A 13,277-nucleotide genomic window follows, 5' to 3' on the forward strand; every position below is an offset into this window, starting at 1 on the left:
TTGACCTACTTACAGTCATACTTTGAGTTTTATTAGGATTCAACTTCATACCCCATAATTTGCACCATGCACCAATTTTAGCTAGATCTCTATTAAAGTAATAATAAGTAATAATGATAATAATAATAAAGGATTCAGCAACCCCAGATCTACATCCAGGAGATGGAATTGGGGCAGAGAGAGTAGCATCATCTGCATATGCAAAAAGCTTGTTTTCTAGACCAAACCACATGTCATGTGTATATACTATGAAAAGTAATGGGCCAAGCACACTACCCTGAGGAACACCAGATAGCACATTCATATACTTACATTTGTGCCCATCAACAATAACTCTTTGCGATCTATTACTTAAAAATTCAATAATAATGCTAAGAAATTACCCATCCACTCCCAACTGTTTGAGTTTGAAAACGAGGGCCTCATGACTAACACGGTTAAAGGCAGCACTAAAATCAAGGTCAATCATACAAACTTTCTGACCACAATCAAGGGATTTCTGTCCAGCATTGGAGATTGTAAGAAGGGCATCACTTGCTCTAAGGCCTTTACGAAAACCAAATTGCAAACTAGGGAACAGATGATTACCTTCAGCCAACCTATGAAGACGTTTTGCCAGAAGACGTACAAAAACTTTAGATAATATGGGAGTTATGGAAATTTGGGGGTAAACAGTTGAACATGAGCAACCACAAACACATTTACAAAGTGGAGTAACACTACCAATTCTCCATCAAGTGCTAAAAGCTCCTCTTTTTGTTAACTTGCGCAAAATAACAGATAACTTTGGAACTAAGAAATCTGCAGTCTTTACAAAAAAACAAAGGAAAAATACCATTTGGGTCTACACCTCCATAAGCATCAAGGTCCATCAACAGAGTTTTAATTTCACGAGATCGAAAAGCTAAACCAGATAGTTTTGCCTCAGGAAAACAGGAATGAGGAAGGTGGAGTTTCTCATTACTCTGCTTGCTGTCAACCACATCTCCCAAAAGGGTTGCCTTTTCCTTTGGACAGTGGATGACCGAGCCATCTAGTTCAAGTAAAGGAATGACTGTTGCATCTACACCAAAGAGTACAGATTTAAGGGTAGGCCACCACTTATGCTCTTGTGTTGTACCAGAAAGGGTTTCTTTTATGGTTAAATTGTATTCTTTTTCAGTTGAAGCATAAACTCTCTGAGCAAAAGCTCTAAGCTGAGTTTAGTTATTCAAGGTCAAATCTGATCTGTTACCTTTCCGAAGATGATACGCCTCCTGCTTTTCCTGATAAGCACGTCTACAATCATCATTGAATCATGGTTTGTCCTTCACTCGGTACTTTAGCACATGAGAAGGGATACACCTATCAATTATGTTGACTAGATTCTCATTCAAAGGGACCACAGGATCAACGCTACCATACAATTGTGACCAATTCATGCTCAAAAGATCATGCAAAATCCCACTCAAGTCTGCTTGAGATTTCATATAAATCTTACACGAGCAAGATACATCAGGGACAGGTTGCTCAGTCTTCACTACTAATGAAATCAAGGCATGATCAGATGTTCCAACTGGAGAACCAACCTTACCTGTTATAACGCCAGGGGAGTCGGTGTATACGAGGTCCAAGCAGTTACCAGACCTGTGAGTAGCTTTACTTATGATTTTCTCACAGCCTGATTAAGAGGCAAAGTCCAAAGCTTTTAAGCCATGGCGATCGGTAGGAGAAACAGAATTTAGCCACTCCCATGATGAGCATTGAAATCACCAACAAAAACAAAAGAGGCCTTTCTATCATCTTCTTTTATCTTAGCCACAAAGGTAAGAAGACAATTGAAGATAGAATCATCCATGTCTGGATTCCGGTAGATCGAACACAAATAGCAGTTGTTATGCCTGCCACAAACTTTTATTACCTGAATCTTATAACATCCACATTCATAGCAAGACTTATGAGAAGCAGGGTACTCAGTCCTAATATACACCGCCATTCCCCTGGCCCTAGGGATGGGATCGCGTTTCAACCTTATCGGCTTCTTTAAACCAGTTGTAAGGAGCTCAGATGAGAGCCTCATATTAGAAACCAAAGTTTCTGAGGACAAAAGCATATCATACTGTCTGGACGCAACTGTACTATTCTTTTTTTATAGAAATAATAAAGACCGCTGTATTAGTTACCTCGCAAATTAAAACCTCGATTTTTTTTTATACACATTACATTTAGAACCGATAAAGTTATTAAACAATTATAGAATTATGGAGTTTTCACGCCACGTAGTTTTGTTAATTATATCACATTTCAGTATTACCAATGATATTGAAAAGAAATCGTAGCAACTAAATTAAATTGTAAACCCATTTGAATTTCCACTTTCAATAGATAGGACTTTTGCCCCAGATACTGAACAGAATGAAATCTAACCGATAAAACTCCCATATCAGAGATTCAGCAAAGTAAACAAGATCACTTAATTTAGCAACAGGAATATGCACATCAACATATACTAGAGAAGAGAGAGGGGGCGGTTGACATTGACTTTATTATTAAACCAAAAATTATTTATCTTTATCTTTGTATTAAGAAATACACTCATAGAATACTGTACATAATATATATATATATATATATATATATATATATATATATATATATATATATATATATATATATATATATATATATGTGTGTGTGTGTGTGTATATTGTGTGTGCGTGTGTATATATACAATATATATATATATATATATATATATATATATACATATATATATATATATATATATATATATATATATATATATATATATATATATTTATATACATATATATATATATGTGTGTGTGTATGTATGTATGTATGTACGTATGTATGTATAATAACTGAAGGAGATTTTATAGTAGAAAAACTCTACGAACTTTACACAAAATGTCTGCAATAATGCTCTATATCTACAGCTTGACAAAATTTTAGCATTATAGAATTAAAAAAAAAGACACACAAAAGACCTGAAAAATTATCGCCCAATAAGTTTACTCCTATTAATATAGAAGATATATACAAAGACCATATTAAGCCAAATAGAAAGACTTTAATCAACCAATAGCGCAGGCAGGGCTTAAAAGCGGATATTCAACAACTGACCATAATTCATTGTCAAACTTCAGCAGTAATGAAAGACCTTCAAAGACGAGGAACAGATGAATCTTATGTTCGAACACTTGAAGATAACTACACGGGAAGTACAGCAACACTAAAGCTACATATACTGTAGTGTAAATTCGGATTGAGAAACTAGTTAGATAGGGAGAAATCTCTTTAAATTATTCACAGCATACCTAGAAGAGGTTCTTAAGAATTTATATTGGGAAAATGTAGGAATTAACATTTTAGGGGAATACCTTAACAACTTAAAATTTGCAGAGACAGAGATCAATTTAGTGAATCATGGGAGGAATTATAAAAGATGATAGAAGATTTAAATAGAGAAAGCAGACATGTAGGACTGAAAATGAATATGAGTAAAACTAAGATAATGTTCAATGAAAATGTAGGAAGACAACAAATAAAGGTTATAGAAGAACCACTTGAGATAGTCAATGAATATACGTAGCCTACTCATGTTTCCCAAGGACATGAGACCAACTTTATAAGAAGGATAAGCATTGCACGGAGAGCTCTGGTAAACAAAATGAGATGATGAAAGTGAAAGGCCTCTTTCTCTAAAAAGAATAGTATCTAATAAGATGGTCCTTTCACTAATAACTTATGCATGAAAAACGTTGTCTTACAAAAGAATTGGAACTTAAGTTAGTTACAACTCAAAAAGCTATGGAAAGAATAATGATGGTATTAACATTAAGAGACAGAAAGAACAACAAGGATACGAGAGCAAACTGATTTGGAGGATATTCTAGCGACATGTAAGTAAAAGATGTAGTCATAAGCAGGACATATAATTAAAATGAAAGATAATAGATAAAGATTGCAAAAGAAGCAGGCGAAGGAAGAGAAGATAATGGATTGACGAGCTAAGAAACTTGCGGGTATAGATTATCATAAAAAGACAGGAGTGGAAGGTCATGTCCGGGATCTTTATCGTACGGTTGGCTTGAAACAGTGATGATATATCTATCTATCTATCTACAGTATCTACATACACACACACATATATATATATATATATATATATATATATATCAATAATCCGAAAAAAAGATTTCGACAACAAAAGATCTGGACTGTAACTGCATATATATTATTTCAATGGAGCTAAACTATTGTTTTAAATTAGAGGGTTCATCTTCAGTTTGTTTTTACTATATATATATATATATATATATATATATATATATATATATATGTGTGTGTGTGTGTGTATATATATATGATATGTATATGTATATATATATATATATATATATATATATATATATATATATATATATATTCATATATATAGTTACAGTCCAGATCTTTTGCTGTCGAAATCTCTTTTGGGATTATTGATAGTTTGCTATGATATTTCTAGACCCTCTTCCTACATGCACTCTCTCTCTCTCTCTCTCTCTCTCTCTCTCTCTCTCTCTCTCTCTCTCTCTCTCTCTCTCTCTCTCTCTCTCTCTCTCTCTCTCTTCTCTCTCTCTCTCTCTCTCTCTCTCTCTCTCTCTCTACTGTATTTTTAGTTAAAACTTATGTAATCTGCACTTACATTCTCTATAACTAAATAAAAGTGTAACAGTTTCATAAAGTGAATGACATCTCTATATAGAAAATAACTCAACACAATGTGTCAGGATATGACTATAGTCTATATCTAGAAAAAATATTCTACGCACTTCCCCATAATTTTTACATTAAAAAAGATTAACTTTTCGAAATTAATATGTGATTTTTCTTGATATTGATATAAAAGCACTTAATTATTTTGTGATTATTATAATACTAGTAAATTAGACTTGTTACGACTATATGTATAAATCTGTTCTTGTTTAGTAACGAGTCTTACTTTAGCAATCATCTAGATATCTCTTCGAATCAGAAGGAAGTTCTGTCTCTCTATGAAATATAACCTTGATATATTTCCATGTGACAACTGAAGAATTGGAGGAAATATGCTAAAGGTGAATGAAGTCATCCCTGACCATAACACACACACACTCTCTCTCTCTCTCTCTCTCTCTCTCTCTCTCTCTCTCTCTCTCTCTCTCTCTCTCTCTCTCTCTATATATATATATATATATATATATATACACATACATATATATATATATATATATATATATATATATATATATATATATATATATATATACATATATATATATACAGTATATGTATATATATATATATATATATATATATATATATACATATATATATATATATATATATATATATATATATATATATATATATACAATACACTAGCTATACACTGTTGAAAATTTGCCGTAAAAAACGGTAAAAATCATGAAACAAATGTTGCCAGGCCTTTACCGTTTTAAAAACGAATATTTTTAACGTAAAGGAGTGATATTACGGTTACCAACCCGATAAAAATAACAACAGAGTATGGTAAAAATTATGGTTGTCTGTATTTTACTAAAATACGGCAGGGAACAGTATATTTTTACTGGGAATTTCCGACAAAAATTACGGTTATTCTTTAACTGTGTAGCTAAGTGCACCAGCGTAGGAATCAGCTGAATTTTCTTTATTGCTTTGTTCGGCAGATTGAATTCAATATGTATATATATATATATATATATATATATATATATATATATATATATATATATATATAGAGAGAGAGAGAGAGAGAGAGAGAGAGAGAGAGAGAGAGAGAGAGAGAGAGAGAGAGAGAGAGAGTGCCATAGCCTCTGTACCATGGTCTTCCACTGTCTTGGGGTAGAGTTCTCTTGCTTGAGGGTACAATCAGGCACACTATTCTATCTTATTTCTCTTCCTTTTTATTTTATTTTTTTTCATTTTTTACAGTTTATATAGGAAAGATAAATTTTAGCGTAATTACTGCTCTTAATTTTTTTTAATTGTTCATTACTACTCTAGTAATTTACTTAGTTTCTTATTTCCTTTCCTCGCTGGGCTATTTTCCCTGTTGGAGCCCTTGGGCTTATATCATCTTGCTTTTACAACTAGGGTTGTAGTTTAGCTAATAATAATAATAATAATAATAATAATAATAATAATAATAATAATAATAATAATAATAATGGAGCTATTAAGAAATTGACTAGGGACATTAAACGTTTTGTTGATTTGCCTGAAGACTTAATCAGTTATTTTGTCTGTTGTCGGGTGTTGTTTAGAATACATGTTCTAATAGAAAATTTGCATCCAAAATGTCAAAAGTTGTAAAGTAATGAGAATAAAATATAAGTAAGATTTGTAATATCAATTATCAGTGTCCTTATATCATATATTATCATGTACCTTACATTTGAAGTATTTCAGTATAATTTCATAATTCATTTCTAAATAAATATCTGGTCTCATTAATTTATTAACCTAATGATTTTTTATTAATAATTGTTACTAATAATTTTGGCTAAATAATTTTCAGTCAGACATTTTACAATTTTTCAAGTAGAACTAAAAACGCAATCTTCTAAAACTTCATTCTAAGCGACAATGAATAATGAATGACATTCTCTCTCTCTCTCTCTCTCTCTCTCTCTCTCTCTCTCTCTCTCTCTCTCTCTCTCTCTCTCTCTCTCTTTCTAATGACTTAAAGGTTTTCTGATTACTTGTCAAAGTAATCATGGGCTTCCACCAACCCAGAGACAGCCGTCGCCCACTCGACAGCGCCCAGACACTCTCCCCAAGGGGAGGCCTGTGCCTGGCTTGCCTTCAGGTAAGTTGCTTGCAGGCAAGAGGGCTAAGATTCCTGTAGAGGTTTCAAAGCCCAAGGATCCATGCAGTCCTAAGGACCTCCCCCCCAGCTCATCGGGAGCCGGCGACCCCCATGGCTGCGGGCATTATTTAAATTGATGCGGCAAGGCGTGACAGGGGTCACCCGCCATTCCTATTCCATAGGAGGCACTCCCTCTAATGTCGCCTCTCATCCCTAGTGCCTCTCCTCTGTCTGAACCTAGGAGGAGTTCTGAAGGTTCTACCTCGGCTGGTCTCCCTTGTAAGGAGAGGCCCATCTCTCCTCGCAAGAGGGTACGGGAAGAGAATGCTCCAGAACTACAGGGCAGCCCCCTGCAGTTCAAGATTCCCCAGGCCAAACCAAAAGGGAAGAGGAGGAGGATACGTCCTTCTACCCCAAGGAGGACAGGGCAATCCCTATATGGACTCTTTCTGTCTCTCTCTGGTCGAAATAGTGCTTAAGGATGCGCAACCTCTGACCCAGTGCAATGTGGTTCCTTCTCCTGGGGATCTCCATCCGTCCCGCAGACCACCTGAGCCTGTAAGGCCCGCATTGATGGAGGAACTTCTGTTTCAGCACAGAGAGCCCAAGGATTTATTTACAATCCTTAAATCCTCAGTCAAACTTCCCCTACCTTGACTTAAGAGGCAAAGGGAAGCAAGCATTTCCATGGAAGTTGCCCTATCTCTTCTTTATCCTGACGACGACTTGGACCCACTCTGGGCTCCTATGGGTGAGCTCGGAAGTGGAAGGGCAAAGCTATCTCGAGGACAATGCTTTGCCAGCTGCCGCTAGCCCTAGGCTAATGGAAGATGAACGGAAGGATTTCAAACATGCCTTCTGGCCGGTGTTATCCTGCATTCCCTCCATCAATGGGCAGCCAGATCCATCGGCAGCCCCTCTGGAGGGTAAGGATACAGTTCTTTACCAGTTTTATGGCACTCAAAGACCCCTGAAGGCCAGTGCAGCTTTGCCCTGGTCAAAGGGGTTAAGGAGTGCCAAGCAGAAGGCAGCTTCCCAGGCAACTGGTTCATCTTCCTCTCTCCATGCCAGTTCATCCTCCAAGCTCCTCCCTCCTCTGTATGTGTTTCAGAGGAGGTATTACAAGATCCTCGGGGAGTTTCTCTCTACCCTGCCTTTCGACCACTCCATAGAGGCACTCTGAAGGGGCACCCCCTTTGAGAAGCTTACAGGACTGCTTGCCTCGTTCTCGCCTTCTGAGATATGCAACAAGGAGAAAGTTGCTAAGTACACCATACAGGATACTTCATGGCTCGACTTCTGGTTGGATTCTTTAGGACAACTGATCCGGTCCTAGGACTGGTCTCAGAAGTCCACCAGGAAGTCTATGGAGACTTTCCTATTGTCTGGCACTCGGGCCCTTAAGTTCCTCTCCCATCAAGTGTTGAACCTCTGGCCTAACACCATCTTGAAGTGTAAGAATACTGTCAGAGGAAGGTTCCATAAGCAACTCCCTCAGGCTCATGTGGCGAGAATCAGGAATGCTCCAATCGAAGGTAGCTCTCTCTTTAATCCCAAGGATATCGAGCGGGAGGCAGAGAAGTGTTGGAAGTCCAACCAGGACTCCCTCATCCAGAAGGTCTTAACAACCAGAACTTACACTTCTCAGTCACAAAGGAAATCAGCTCCTAAACCACAGAGAAAACGGGCTAGAGACCCAAAACAACAAGGTCAAAAGGTGTCTAAACAGGCCTTTTGAGGTAAAAGCTTTTTCATGGAGGCAAAGGGAAGAGGGGATCCAGCTGAAGCAGATCCCACTATGACGGGCAACTGCTAGCAGAGGTGGCTTCAACACGGGACTGAGCCCTGGACAATCAAGGTGATGCATTCAGGGTATCGCATCCCATTCACTCTCTCTCTCCCTTCAGTGACACGAGTGTCTCTTCCATCAAAATCCTATGCGAAGAGATCCGCACAGGAATTTGCCCTTCGGGCAAAAGTCCAGACTACGTAGGAGAAGGGGGCTCTCCAAGAGGTCCTTGACGGGTGCCCAGGCTTCTACTGTCGACTCTTTCTTGTGGAAAAGGCATCTGGAGGCTGAAGTCCAGTCATCAACCTCTCAGCTCTGAACAGGTTTGTCCAAACACTCCCTGTTCAGAATGGAGACGGCCGACATGGACAGACAAGCAATAAGACCGCAGGACTTCATGTGCACTCTAGATCTAAAGGATGCATACATCCAGATCCCAATCCATCCATCTTCCATGAAGTATCTAAGATTCATGCTAAACCAGAAGCATTCCCAGTTGATGGTGCTGTGTTTCAGTCTTTCCACAGTACCTCAGGTCTTCACGAGAGAGTTTGCCCAGTGTGTTACCTTGGGCTCACAGAGTCAGCATCTGTCTCCTAAGATACTTGGACGACTGGCTGATTCTGGCAGACTCAGAGGTGGTCCTTCTTCGCCACTAGGACAAACTTCTAAGGTTTTGCCAAGATGTGGGAATTATGGTAAGCCTCAAGAAGGTCTTAACTACTAGAACTTACACTTCTCAGCCACAAAGGAAATCAGCTCCTAAACCACAGACAAAAAGGGCTAGAGACCCAAAACAACAGGGTCAAATGGTGTCTAAACAGGCCTTTTGAGGTAAAAGTTCTTTCGTGGAGGCAAAGGGAAAAGGGGATCCAGCTGAAGCAGATCCCACTATGACGGGCAATGCCGCTGGCAGAGGTTGCTTCACCACGGGACTGAGCCCTGGACAATCAAAGTGATGCGTTCAGGGTATCGCATCCCATTCACTCTCCCTCTCCCTTAAGTGACACGAGTAACTCTTCCATAAAACTCCTATGCGAAAGGATCCGCACAAGAATTTGCCCTTCGGGCAAGAGTTCACACCATGTTGGAGAAGGGGGCTCTCCAAGAGGTCCTCAACGGGTGCCCAGGCTTCTACTGTCGACTCTTTCTTGTGAAAAAGGCATCTGAAGGCTGGAGACCAGTCATCAACTTCTCAGCTCTGAACAGGTTTGTCCAAACACTCTCTGTTCAGAATGGAGACGGCCGGCACGGACAGACAAGCAATAAGACCGCAGGACTTCATGTGCACTCTAGATCTAAAGGATGCATACTTCCAGATCCCAAATCATCCATCTTCCATGAAGTATCTAACATTCATGCTAGACCAGAAGCATTCCAAGTTGATGATGCTGTGTTTCAGTCTTTCCACAGCACCTCAGGTCTTCATGAGAGTGTTTGCCCAGTGTATCATCTTGGGCTCACAGAGTCGGCATCTGTTTCCTAAGATACTTGGATGACTGGCTGATTCTGGCAGACTCAGAGGTGGTCCTTCTTCACCACTAGGACAAGCTTCTAAGGTTTTGCCAAGATGTGTGAATTATGGTAAGCCTCGAGAAGGTCTTAACAACTAGAACTTACACTTCTCAGCCACAAAGGAAATCAGCTCCTAAACCACAGACAAAAAGGGCTAGAGACTCAAAACAACAAGGTCAAAAGGTGTCTAAACAGGCCTTTTGAGGTAAAAGTTCTTTCATGGAGGCAAAGGGAAAAGGGGATTTGTCTGAAGCCGATCCCACTATGACGGGCAATGCCGCTGGCAGAGGTGGCTTCACCACGGGGCAGAGCCCTGGACAATCAAGGTGATGGGTTCAGGGTATCGCATCCCATTCTCTCTCTCTCTCCCTTCAGTGACACAAGTGACTTCCATCAAACTCCTATGCGAAGAGGTCCTCGACAGGTGCCCAGGCTTCTACTGTCGACTCTTTCTTGTGAAAAAGGCATCTGGAGGCTGAAGTCCAGTCATCAACCTCTCAGCTCTGAACAGGTTTGTCAAACACTCCCTGTTCAGAATGGAGATGGCCGACATGGACAGACAAGCAATAAGACCGCAGGACTTCATGTGCACTCTAGATCTAAAGGATGCATACTTCCAGATTGTAATCCATCCGTCTTCCATGAAGTATCTAAGATTCATGCTAGACCAGAAGCATTCCCAGTTGATGATGCTGTGCTTCAGTCTTTCCACAACACCTCAGTTCTTCACGAGAGAGAGTTTGCCCAGTGTGTCATCTTGGGCTCACAGAGTCGGCATTTGTCTCCTAAGATACTTGGACGACTGGCTGATTCTGGCAGACTCAGAGGTTGTCCTTCTTCGCTACTAGGACGAGCTTCTAAGGTTTTGCGAAGATGTGGGAATCTTGATAAGCCTAGAGAAGTCTCACCTGCTTCCCTCTCAAGAACTGGTATACCTGGGCATGCGAATAGACACCATAAGGCACAAAGCATTTCTATCAGACGAAAGTATTGAAAGGGTGAGGGAGGTAGCACAGACCTTCCACAGGTGAGAAGAGCTCCTAGTGCAAAGCTGGCTTCGCTTTCTCGGTCACCTCTCCTCTTTAGCCCAATTAGTTCCCAACAGTCGCCTCCAGATGAGATCCCTCCAGTGGTGCCTGAAATCCACCAATTCCAGGGATTGTCTAGTCCACAAGAGGAACTCTCGTATCTCAGATGGTGGCTGGCAGATTGAAACCTCTACAAAGGGGTTGATCCTCTCGTTTTTCCCCTGGAGTTGATGTTTTTTTTGGATGCATCAAAAGAAGGGTGGGGAGGCCCCGCTTGCTGCACCACAACATTTCCAGCCAATGGTCCGAATCAGAAAGGTAGCAGCACATAAATCTCGTTGTGATGAGGGTAGCCTTTCTTGCCCTCCAATAGATCCACCAGTTCCTGGCGGGGCACTCCGTAGTATTGATGAGCAACAATACAACAGTAGTAACTTCCCTAAACAATCAAGGAGGTACCTTTTTGCAGCAGCTTTGCCATCTAGTAGTAGAGATACTCAGATGAGCAGAAGACAACTCGGTGAATCTATTGGCTCTCATCATTTTAGGCAAGTGTAATGTGCTGGTGGACAATCTGAGCAAAGCGACTCAGATAGTGGGCTCCAAGCAGTCTTTGAATCCTCTAGTAGCGAATAAAGTCCTAACTTTGTGGGGTTCCCGGGCTGTAGATCTGTTTGCAGCAGCCCTGAACTTCAGGCTCCCATCATACTGCTCCTTAGTCCTGGGTCCCCAAGCTCTTTGGAAAGATAATTTCCAAAAATGATGGGTAAACCTGGACACATACGTGTTTACCCCCATTCTGTCTGATGAGAAAAGTCCTCAACCACGTTAGAGTAAGTAGCAACCTACGAATGACTCTAAAAGCTCCGCTCTGGCATCATGCAGGATGGTTCCCTGACCTCCTGCAAATCCTCACAGAGATCCCAAGGGAACTCCTTCCACGACACAACCTGCTCAAACAACCTCATACCAACATTTACTACAGAGCCGTAGCTTCCCTTCAACTTCACGAATGGAGACTGTCCAGCACCTCCTCACACAGAGAGGCTTTTCGCGAGTTGTGAAAAGAATGGCTGGAGTTCCTTGCACACCTTCGGGAACATATGCTTCTCTCGGTTTTGGCAGTCAAAGGCTACCACTCAGCCTTGAGTCTTATATCTAAACTGAAAGAGGTAGATATTTCCTCCTTGTTGGAACTTCCCTTACTCATGTGTAGTTATGAGCTTACTTGTCCCCAGTCAGAACATAGACCTCCTCCTTGGAACGTGATCTAAGTCCTTCCGTTTCTGCAGGGCCGCCCACCTTACGAACCATTATGCCATGCTTCAGATCACCACCTCACATGGAAGACGGTGTTCCTACTCGGTTTGGCCTCGGCCAAGAGAGTTAGCGAACTACATGGTCTATCTTCTGAAGTCTCCCACTCTAGGAGAGGGGAAGAAGTAATCCTCAGCTATGTAACTGAGTTCATTGCTAAGACTCAAAATCCAGGTGTGCTGCACTCTAAATTCAGCCCATTCTGGATAGAGAGTCTTCGTTCTGTAACCAAAGATCCAGACCAACTGTTACTCTGTCCTGTGAAGAGGCTGAGGTGTTACTTGAAAAGAGCAGCAGCTCGCACCCATGTGCAAGCACTTTTCGTTAGCACGGGGAAGATCAAGAGGAGGGTCACTAGAAATACCTTTTCCTCATGGATTCGGAAGGTAATTGAGAAAGCTCTTAGCTCAGACCCTCTTCCATCCAAACGACCCAGAGCTCTTGACGTCAGGGGCATTGCAACGTCCCTGGAGTTCAAGAAAAACTACTCTGTGCCCTACTCTGTGCCCAGGTACTGCAAGCGGGCGTGTGGAAGCATCAAACAGCCTTCACCGCCCACTACCTGCAAGAACAAGAAGACATTTTCCATTGGTCCTGTGGTGGCCGCACAACAAGTGGTCTAAGCACATTAATCTCCTCGATGGACATGTAACAGAGGGTTGAGGGCTGAGGTTACCTGGGTTAGTCTGGGGGGAATGAGTAAGAATGACTGGCTCCTTTCTTCCTTTTACCTTCTCCCCACCCTCTGGGGAAAACAGCTCCGCAAGTC

The sequence above is a fragment of the Palaemon carinicauda genome, chromosome 2 (genome assembly GCF_036898095.1).
Source record: "Palaemon carinicauda isolate YSFRI2023 chromosome 2, ASM3689809v2, whole genome shotgun sequence".
In the NCBI taxonomy this organism is placed as follows: Eukaryota; Metazoa; Arthropoda; class Malacostraca; order Decapoda; family Palaemonidae; genus Palaemon; species Palaemon carinicauda.